The 10,856-nt window shown below is 34.4% G+C and overlaps 2 long non-coding RNA genes across 2 annotated transcripts; one reads left to right on the top strand and one right to left on the bottom strand.

Moving 5' to 3' along the window:
- Positions 1-5,559: 5,559 nt before the first annotated feature.
- LOC124455152 lies at positions 5,560-5,957 on the bottom strand. The gene is made up of 2 exons (XR_006951728.1): positions 5,867-5,957; positions 5,560-5,776 (listed from the first exon to the last, which is right to left on the bottom strand). It is a non-coding gene; the product is annotated as an uncharacterized LOC124455152 (long non-coding RNA).
- Positions 5,958-8,999: 3,042 nt separating this feature from the next.
- Positions 9,000-9,430, top strand: LOC124455206. Its single transcript, XR_006951770.1, has 2 exons — positions 9,000-9,092; positions 9,243-9,430. It is a non-coding gene; the product is annotated as an uncharacterized LOC124455206 (long non-coding RNA).
- Positions 9,431-10,856: the final 1,426 nt, after the last annotated feature.

The raw sequence follows: 10,856 nt of genomic DNA on the forward strand, positions 1-10,856 counted from the left end.
CTTTCAATTCTGAGATTTTCCTGATTTGTTTGTCTTGATTTTGAGTAAGATTATTCTAGAAGATAGCAAAATCAATCATAATAGTGTTGTAAACCCGTCACATTGTAGGTACTTGTATCTTCCACAGCAAATTAAGTAATTGGACTTTCAAATTCAATAATGGAATAACACAACTTATGTGAGGTGCATACTTACAGTACCGACCTCGAGTAACATAACTTGACTCGCGAGTATCGAATGGCGAGTGGGCGAGTGACTCGCGATGCAGTTGCGTGTGAGAGGTTTGCGAGTTGATAAAATATTTTGCTGTTTGCGAGTAAATCGAAATAACTCGGAAAAATTTCTTTCTCCGCAACTGCATCGCGAGTCACTCGCCCACTCGCCATTCGATACTCGCGAGTCAAGTTATGCTACTCGAGGTCGGTACTGTAGAACATGCAGGAAGCTAATACTGTGGTACAATAACAACAAACAGTGCAAATTTGGAGAAAATATGAGTAACACATGAACTTTTTCTATTTTCCTTGACGGTTGCAAGAATTTCCAAAAAAAATTTTTAAATTTGTTTAGCATAGGTAAAAGAAATTTCACTCACACCATTGTTCAGTTGTAAATTGAGTTAAGATAAAAAAAAATCTGTTAAACGTCTATCGAATTCTAGTTTGTTAAAGAGGATTTAGATAAAATAATAAGTATAGACACACACATGAAATAAAAAATTTGAATACCTGAAGCTTTTTATACACATGAAGTAAAAAATTTGAATATCTGAAGCTTTTTACACACATGAAGTAAAAAATTTGAATACCTGAAGCTTTTCATTTTCTTTTTGCAAATTTTTATAAGCATCAACAACCTAAAACAAAATCAAAAATCTCATGTGTTACCACATTTGCACTGGTGAACCTAGGACAGCACCACTTAATTAAATAATTGTAGCATTTTTAACAGGGGGAAGCATTTTGGACAGATCAAGGCATTTGTGAGGATGAATCATTCATGTATCGTCATACTGTTGAGTTTCAAAGATTAAGTACAGTAAAGTAACATGCTTGGTTCACAGGGATTTTTACAGATCGATATTTAATAGAGAAACTTGTGATACTAATCTAACCTCAGAAAACTTTGTTTTATAACGGGTTAAAGCTTTTTCTTTTTTTTTACAAGCTGTAAAAGTTCTTCTTTTGTTGCAGCATCATACTTCTTTTCAGACTCAGAATCATCAGACTTGTAGTCAGATTTAGGACTTTGTGGCACAGAAAACTGATGTTGTAGGGGTGTTGTTGTTACAGTAGAAGCAGCTGTTGATGTTGTGGTTGTTGTCACAGCTGTTACTGATGTTGTCACAGTTGTTACTGATGTTGTCACAGCTGTAAATGTTGTATCTTTTGATGATATAGTTGATGTTGCTGTAGTAGCTTCACTTGAATTTTCAGATATGTCTGATTTCTGCTTTGATATTCCATCATTTTGTGCCCGACCAACCTAAAGTTGCACAATATGTAATTTTAAGTTGGTATCAAAAATAGTGCAAGTTTTAATCAACAATGCTAAGTTCACGGTTGCTAAAAAGAAATAAATGCAATCATTATATTTAAAGAAACGAGATAAGAATGATGTCAAAGATAGTGTTAATATTTCTTGTCCATTGGTTGGTTCATGTAATCAATTCATAACATTTTTCGCAAGACAGTCAAAAACTTATTTATGACATTAAACAGCATATTTTGAAGCTATCATTGCTTATGTACAATGTGTTTAGACAGATATGTTAGAATGCTTATGAAAAACATATAAAAATAAATTAAATGCTCAATGATTATTTTTACTACATGATGCATATAACTTAAGTAAATACAAACAAACAAACAAACAACATTTATATACCGGCCAGTATTAATCCCCGCCAGGGGGGTTGACCGGTCCATGAATTTTTCCACGCCACACATCTCTATCTCTCGCCATATCTCTCGTTATACCCATCGCCTTCATATCACTGTTCACAGCATCCATCCATCTCTTTCTCGGTCTACCTCGTTTGCGGACTCCATCAACATTCATATGCAACGTTCTACGAATTTCAGCACTTTCTTCCCTCCTTTCCACATGCCCAAACCACCTCAAACGCTGGCGTCTTACCCAATTCTCGATACACTCAACACCAACTCTTTCTAATCTCTTCACTTCGAATCCTATCCATCAACGTTACACCACACATCATCCTAAGCATTCTCCTTTCCGTCGACGCCAATCTTCTCAGGTCCTCTGCTTTCGGCGCCCAACACTCTGCTCCATATCCCAAAACACTTCTAACACATGCCTTATACAATTCTCCCTTCTGCTTCAACGAAGTCGACTTTCCGCACAACATTCCCGACAACTCTCTAAAACTCCACCACGCTGCTTGAACTCTGTTCCTCACCGCTTGCTCGCACCCTCCACCATCATTTAACACATCGCCCAGATATTTAAACTCCGATACACCTTCCAAACTCACGTCACCCAGTTCAAACCGTTCAATCGCGACTCGCCCACCACTTCGACACGTCCCGCACTCAAAATCAGTTACTCTTGTCAATGCACCACGGACACCTGAACATCTTCCATGAACCCACTTACCGCATTTCCCACACATTATCGAATTCACTCCAACTCTTTTCCACACACCACATGGCCATTTATCACTGTCCTTCACCTCCACCTGCCTCGAGCATCTCATGCCCTTCGTCTTTGCCTCATTCACTTTCAGTCCCTTGACTTCTATTGCCGTTTTCCATTCTCGGTACCATTCCAGAACTTTCTGCTTCGACTCCGCCACCAAGACAATGTCATCTGCATACAACAAACACCAGCATCCTTCTTTTCTTCTCACTTCCTCTGTCAGTACATCCATCACACAAGCAAACAGTAACGGCGACAAGACTGAACCTTGATGAACACCAACTTTTACCTCAAAAACACCAGATCTAGCACCTTCCTCCGTAACCACCGCCTCTACACCTTCATAAGTCTCCATAACTGCCCGAACCATATTCTCTGTCACACCTTTCTTACGCAGCGCGTACTCGATCACCTTTCTCGGAACTCTATCAAACGCCTTCTCCAAATCTACAAACACCATATACAATTCTCTGTCCTTCTCCAAAAATTTCTCCTGCAGCTGCCTCAACACAAAACACGCATCCGTCGTTCCTCTCCCCGGTATGAATCCATACTGCTCTTCCCCCATCCGAACAACTTCCCTCAACCTTCTTTCAAACACTCTCTCTACTAAGTAACTCTATATAACTCTATATAACTTAAGTAAATACTGGAATAACTTATAACTCTATATAACTCTATAACTCTATATAACTCTATATATAACTCTATATAACTCTATATAACTTAAGTAAATACTGGAAAAAATTTCAAAAAGCCTTTATTGTTTGGGTTGTGCAATTTTTAGAATAATAAAAATTCAAAAATATACAAATTAAAACAAATAGGAGAACAAATAAAAATGTTGGATAGTGCCACGTATGCTATGAACGTATTTATACTTTTATTTTAAAATGTCAACAAAATTCTATCATTTCACTTTCACTTTAAGCAAGGATTAACATGTACAGAGCAAGACTATTGGTATTTTGAATTTACCTCAAGAAGATGTTGAACTCGTGCGATTACATGTTGGGATGATGTGGTATTGTTGTGATCATCTTCGACCTTTGAAGATTTTACATCACTCTGGTTGCCAGAGACGTTGTCGTTTTTCAACACAGAGGAGGTTCTCTTTAAATAATATGTTATAGAATTTGCGTTACATCGCAATATGATTGTACTGGTTACGGTTTTAATAAGAAAAAATATTCAAAACTGTATCATCAAACTCATCGAAGTTTGTTGATCTATATCCAATACTGTATGTTGATTAGAAAATAGCTAACCTCATTTGAACGACGATTTAACTTTTCACTCTTAGATACAGGACTCTGCTCTCCTTCTGATTCACTTTCTATTTTTTGTTTTAACGTTTTAAACATTATTCAGAAAAATTTGTACAATTTCGCCAAAATTATATTCATCTCGCGTGTTTTTACAATCTTCGAGAAGTCATTTTTGCCAACTGTGCAGTGCTGCCACTTTGTGTATGCACATTTCACCTACCAAAACTTTATTTTCCCCCTACCTCCCCCCCTACGATGATTTTCCTTGTTTCTCCTACTTTTCACCTACACAGCAACATATACCCCCTATTTTACACACTACTGTGAAGGTACCACAGGATTCATCCTGATATTTTCATCCTGACATTCACCACAGGATTCACAACAACATTCAAAATTAGCATAAAGTGTGAAGTTGACACCACTTTCATTTTAATATTATTAAATAACATTAGTTTCAGAAACAAAAAAATACCGTATTTTTTGTTACAAAAAAAAACAAAAAATGCACACGTGTTTGGTGCCGTTGTAAAGACCAAGTTGTTTAGAAAAGGATTATACTATTTTTATTTTGGTCGAAAGTCTTGGAGCAAATCTACAGCCTTTTAAAGACTACTTCCGCTTTTGTCTCTTTACGTTAATTAATTGCGCGATGTTTACAATGCATAAATGTTGACATCTAAAAAGCCTAACTTTCAAGAAGTAAGCACGCTGTAATTTTTATTTCGTCTTTAAGTGAGGATTAACGCTTCATATAATGTAACTATATATCGATGAATTATATCTTTGTTGTATTGATAACATCACGAAGTACAAAATGCTATAAATTTTCGATCGCAAAGCACTGAGCGAGCGACGTATCAAATACAGCAAAAATACAACAATCCTAATAACTCAAATGACAAATTGCATTTTAATTTAAGTTCGCAGAAAATTTTTGGCCTTGCTTTCGCTTTGAATAATTCTCAAGCACAAACATCGGTTATTTATCAGCGCATGCGCAGAAGATATCACAAATATTCAAACGGTCATTACGTTTTGAAAAATAATTAATTCGTAATCTTTACACAAACAACCAATCAGAAAGTTTAAGATAATTTTCAAACCGCACAAAACTCATAAACCGTTTACTGTCAAACGAATGATCAATACATGAAATTAAATATCCTTTGCGTATCTCCTCGATGTCAGATCGCAACCCATTCCTATCTTCATGCCAGCGAACATACAAATTCTTCCTCGCAAGAAGTTTGTTTGTCATCCCAAGTTTTTTAAGGATGTTCCCCCAGAAGCTGTTTGTCTCCCTGTAAGAGTGTCGGTCGCCAGACACATTTGACATGGCTGCAGCAATTGCATCCACGTCAAACGTGTATTTCGGTGGACGACCAACAGTGGGCTGAAAAGCACAAACAAATGCAGTGAATGATAAAAGACATGAACGACCGTAAGACAAGAAGAAGCGATAACGTACCTTCTTCATTTAGCGTCACACGAAAACGAGAAGAGCACAAAAGATTTAAATATAATCCTGAATTAACTTTTCTCGCAAAAGTAACAATTGCTTCGATAACACAGGAAAACCGTTACATCAACGATCCAACGGTCAGTTAAGAAAGATGCAAACACAGGATACGACAAAGGTTTTAAACCGTGAAATTCTTAAAATGACGTTTGCATAAATTAGCATAAACTCAACAATTCGACGAAATAAATAAGACACATATGTTCTAATTATATTGCAACAAATTAATTAGCACAAAAGTGTTGTTCTTTTCATAAGCCGTAGATTCTCTCCTCGAACTTGTGCCACGATAATCAGGACATCTTTCCAATCTTCAGAATCACATCTTTAAAATGGTACCCAATGAAAAATGATTGCAGCGTGTTTACCACTACTTCAAAATCAGACATAATTACATCAAATTTAAATAACGCACAAATTAATTAAACCAAAAAAGCAAACTCTTTCATAAGCTGTAGAACCGCTTCACGAATTTGGACCAAGATAATAAAACCATATTTGTAATCCTCAGAACAAGATATTTAAGACGATACTAAACATAAGTATATTGCAGCGTGTTAACGTCTTCAAAATTAGGTATATATAAACATGTCAGTTAAATACCGCGAATATTAATTAACGCAAAAATGCTCTACCTTTCTCAAGCTGCAGAATTGCTCCACGACTTTGGGCCAGGAAAATAAAACCATATTTGTAATCCTCAGAACAAGATCTTTAAGACGATACCAAACACGAGTATATCACAGCGTGTCAACTAGTTCAAAATCCGGCATATTTAGACGTTAGTGAAATAATGCTACATGACAACTTGCCTATTAATTAACGCAAAAAGTCTCCACATTTCTCAAGCTGTAGATTCGCTCCTGGACTTTCGGCCACAATAATAAAGACATATTTGTAATCCTCAGAACAAGATCTTTAAGACGATATTAAACACAAGTAAATTGTAGCGTGTTAACTTCATCAAAATTAGATATATATAAACATGTCAGTTAAGTACCGCGAATATTAATTAACGCAAAAAGTCTCCACATTTCTCAAGCTGTAGATTCGCTCCTGGAATTTCGGCCACAATAATAAAGACATATTTGTAATCCTCAGAACAAGATCTTTAAGACAATACTAAACACAAGTAAATTGTAGCGTGTTTACCGTATAAAAACCGTACTATCTTGAATCCTGTGGTACCTTCACAGTCGACTTTGCAAGGCTGTAGATTCGCTCCACGAATTTGAGCCTCAAAAGTAAAGATATATTTGAAATCCTCAGAAAACGTACTTTCGGATGTTACCAAACACAAGTATTTTCCAGCGTGTTTATTTCTTGAAAATTAGGCCTTTTTAGATGTCAACATTTATGCATTGTAAACATCGCGCAATTATTTAACGTAAAGAGACAAAAGCGGAAGTAGTCTTTAAAAGGCTGTAGATTTGCTCCAAGACTTTCGACCAAAATAAAAATAGTATAATCCTTGTCTAAATAACTTGGTCTTTACAACGGCACCAAACACGTGTGCATCTTTTGCTTTTTTGTAGCAAAAAATACGGTTTTTTCTATTTTGTTTCTGAAACTGATATTATTTAATGGTACTAAATTGAATGTGGTGTCAACTTCACACTTTATGCTAATTTTGAATGTTGTGGTGAATCCTGTGGTGAATGTAAGGATGAATGTTAGGATGATTGTCAGGATGAATCCTGTGGTACCTTCACAGTAGTAAAATCTTCAAAGGTCGAAGATGATCACAACAATACCACATCATCCCAACATGTAATCGCACGAGTTCAACATCTTCTTGAGGTAAATTCAAAATACCAATAGTCTTGCTCTGTACGTGTTAATCCTTGCTTAAAGTGAAAGTGAAATGATAGAATTTTGTTGACATTTTAAAATAAAAGTGTAAATACGTTCATAGCATACGTGGCACTATCCAACATTTTTATTTGTTCTATTTCTTTTAATTTGTATATTTTTGAATTTTTATTATTCTAAAAATTGCACAACCCAAACAATAAAGGCTTTTTGAAATTTTTTCCAATATTTACTTAAGTTATATGCATCATGTAGTAAAAATAATAATTGAGCATTGAATTTATTTTTATATGTTTTTCATAAGCATTCAAGCATATCTGTCTAAACACATTGTACATAAGCAATGATAGCTTCAAAATGTGCTGTTTAATGTCATAAATAAGTTTTTGCCTATCTTGTGAAAAATGTTATAAATTGATTACACGAACCAACCAATGGACGAGAAATATTAACACTATCTTTGACATCATTCTTATCTCATTTCTATAAATATAATGATTGCATTTATTTCTTTTTAGCAACCTTGAACTTAGCATTGTTGATTAAAACTTACACTATTTTTGATACCAAGTTAAAATTACATATTGTGCAACTTTTGGTTGGTCAGGCACAAAATGATGGAATATCAAAGCAGAAATCAGACATATCTGAAAATTCAAGTGAAGCTACTACAGCAACATCAACTATATCATCAAAAGATACAACATTTACAGCTGTGACAACATCAGTAACAACTGTGACAACATCAGTAACAGCTGTGGCAACAACCACAACATCAACAGCTGCTTCTACTGTAACAACAACACCACTGCAACATCAGTTTTCTGTGCCACAAAGTCCTAAATCTGACTACAAGTCTGATGATTCTGAGTCTGAAAAGAAGTATGATGCTGCAACAAAAGAAGAACTTTTATAGCTTGCAAGAAAACAAGAAAAAGCTTTAACCCGTTATAAAACAAAGTTTTCTGAGGTTAGATTATTATCACAAGTTTCTCTATTAAATATTGATCTGTAAAAATCCCTGTGAACAAAGCATGTTACATTACTGTACTTAATCTTTGAAAGTCAACAGTATGATAATACATGAATGATTCATCCTCACAAATGCCTTGATCTGTCCAGAATGCTTCCCCCTGTTAAAAATGCTACAGTTATTTAATTAAGTGGTGCTGTCCTAAGTTCACCAGTGCAAATGTGGTAACACATGAGATTTTTGATTTTGTTTTTGGTTTTTGATGCTTATAAAATTTGCAAAAGAAAATGAATTCAGGTATTCAAATTTTTACTTCATGTGTGTAAAAAGCTTCAGATATTCAAATTTTTTACTTCATGTGTATAAAAAGCTTCAGGTATTCAAATTTTTTATTTCATGTGTGTGTCTATACTTATTATTTTATCTAAATCCTCTTTAACAAACTAGAATTCGATAGACGTTTAACAGATTTTTTTTAATCTTAACTCAATTTACAACTGAACAATGGTGTGAGTGCAGTTTCTTTTACCTATGCTGAACAAATTTAAAAATTTTTTTTGGAAATTCTTGCAACCGTTCATGCAAGAAGCTAATATTGTGGTACAATAACAACAAACAGTGCAAATTTGGAGAAAATATGAGTAACACATCAACTTTTTCTAAGTATGCACCTCACATAAGTTGTGTTATTCCATTATTGAATTTGAAAGTCTAATTACTTAATTTGCTATGGAAGATACAAGTACCTACAATGTGACGGGTTTACAACACTATTATGATTGATTTTGCTATCTTCTAGAATAATCTTACTCAAAATCAAGACAAACAAATCAGGAAAATCTCAGAATTGAAAGAGGTCAGTATATAATTTCGTTTTTAAAATATTCTAAGAATTCATTTTACGTTGATCGTAAAATTATAAATAATGAAATTTCTTTCTCAGGTTTTTTTTTACCGTGATGTATTGATATTTTGAGATAAATTGAAGATTTTTTATCGCTTTTAGACAATTGAACTTGAAAAAAGGCAAAAATGCATATTGCTGATTCATTTCGTGTTACTATTGAAGAAAAGGATGATCTTATAGAAGTTTTAAAAACTCAGGTACAGTTGGTTAAGGATGTAGCTACATACGTACGCATATTGTGAAAAAGTTATTTAGTTTTAACAAACATCGACATTCTTATTTCTTTACGTCATATTTCAGTGTAACGTGAGTCTGTTAGTGGTTAGTGGGTAGGAATAATCCATATTATTTACTTCTTCCAGCAAAACGTCCGTTGAACTTTTGACGTAGGGAGCGACTTTGCTATTTTCTTATAGTTTAAACTTTATTCATGTTGAAATATTCGTGTTAAAATCCAGCAAAACGTCCGTTGAACTTTTGACGTAGGTAGCGACTTTGCTTTTTTCTTATAGTTTAAACTTTACTCATGTTGAAATATTCGTGTTAAAATCCAGCAAAACGTCCGTTGAACTTTTGACGTAGGAAGCGACTTTGCTTTTTCTTATAGTTTAAACTTTACTCATGTTGAAATATTCGTGTTAAAATCCAGCAAAACGTCCGTTGAACTTTTGACGTAGGAAGCGACTTTGCTATTTTCTTATAGTTTAAACTTTACTCATGTTGAAATATTCGTGTTAAAATCCAGCAAAACGTCCGTTGAACTTTTGACGTAGGTAGCGACTTTGCTTTTTCTTATAGTTTAAACTTTACTCATGTTGAAATATTCGTGTTAAAATCCAGCAAAACGTCCGTTGAACTTTTGACGTAGGAAGCGACTTTGCTATTTTCTTATAGTTTAAACTTTACTCATGTTGAAATATTCGTGTTAAAATCCAGCAAAACGTCCGTTGAACTTTTGACGTAGGAAGCGACTTTGCTATTTTCTTATAGTTTAAACTTTACTCATGTTGAAATATTCGTGTTAAAATCCAGCAAAACGTCCGTTGAACTTTGACGTAGGAAGCGACTTTGCTATTTTCTTATAGTTTAAACTTTACTCATGTTGAAATATTCGTGTTAAAATCCAGCAAAACGTCCGTTGAACTTTTGACGTAGGAAGCGACTTTGCTATTTTCTTATAGTTTAAACTTTACTCATGTTGAAATATTCGTGTTAAAATCCAGCAAAACGTCCGTTGAACTTTTGACGTAGGAAGCGACTTTGCTATTTTCTTATAGTTTAAACTTTACTCATGTTGAAATATTCGTGTTAAAATCCAGCAAAACGTCCGTTGAACTTTTTTGGTAGGAAGCGACTTTGCTATTTTCTTATAGTTTAAACTTTACTCATGTTGAAATATTCGTGTTAAAATCCAGCAAAACGTCCGTTGAACTTTTGACGTAGGAAGCGACTTTGCTTTTTCTTATAGTTTAAACTTTACTCATGTTGAAATATTCGTGTTAAAATCCAGCAAAACGTCCGTTGAACTTTTGACGTAGGAAGCGACTTTGCTATTTTCTTATAGTTTAAACTTTACTCATGTTGAAATATTCGTGTTAAAATCCAGCAAAACGTCCGTTGAACTTTTGACGTAGGAAGCGACTTTGCTATTTTCTTATAGTTTAAACTTTACTCATGTTGAAATATTCGTGTTAAAATCCAGCAAAACGTCCG

Source organism: Xenia sp. Carnegie-2017, unplaced genomic scaffold (assembly GCF_021976095.1).
Source record: "Xenia sp. Carnegie-2017 unplaced genomic scaffold, XeniaSp_v1 HiC_scaffold_30, whole genome shotgun sequence".
NCBI lineage: Eukaryota > Metazoa > Cnidaria > Anthozoa > Malacalcyonacea > Xeniidae > Xenia > Xenia sp. Carnegie-2017.